Below are 641 nucleotides of genomic sequence, written 5' to 3'. Positions count from 1 at the left end.
AGAGAGAGAGAGAGAGAGAGAGAGAGAGAGAGAGAGAGATAGATATATATATATAGCCTCACAAAATAATAATGATGTGAGGTCTTTCTACCATAGGCATTGGTCACAAATTTCAGGGAGATGGGATTTAATCGATTACATTGACTCGAGAACATGAGTGGTACTTATTTTGTCAACTCCGAAAGGATAAATGGTAAGTAAATTCAACCTCGGTAATATCTGAACTCAGAACGCAAAACTCCGGAAGGAATGCCACTAAATATTTTCTAACGATTCAGCCAGCTCCTCGTAATAATAATGATAATAATAATGATAATAATAATGATAATAATAATAAATTTAAATGTTTGCCACAAGGGCAGCTTAGGGGAGGGGATTAAGTCGATTACATCAACCCCAGTGTTTCGCAGCTACTTATTTTATCGACCCCGAAAGGATGAAGGAAAAAGTCAGCCTCAGCGGAATTTGAACTCAGAACGTAGCAACGGGAGAAATACCAGTAAGCATTTCGTCCAGCGTGCTGACAATTCTGCCAGCTCGCTGCCTCAATAATAATAATAATAATAATAATAATAATAATAATAATAATAATAATAATAATAATAATAATAATAATAATAATAATAATAATAATAATAATA

The sequence above is a fragment of the Octopus bimaculoides genome, chromosome 7 (genome assembly GCF_001194135.2).
Source record: "Octopus bimaculoides isolate UCB-OBI-ISO-001 chromosome 7, ASM119413v2, whole genome shotgun sequence".
In the NCBI taxonomy this organism is placed as follows: Eukaryota; Metazoa; Mollusca; class Cephalopoda; order Octopoda; family Octopodidae; genus Octopus; species Octopus bimaculoides.
The sequence above is the reverse complement of the archived record's forward strand: the minus strand, read 5'-3'. Positions refer to the sequence as shown.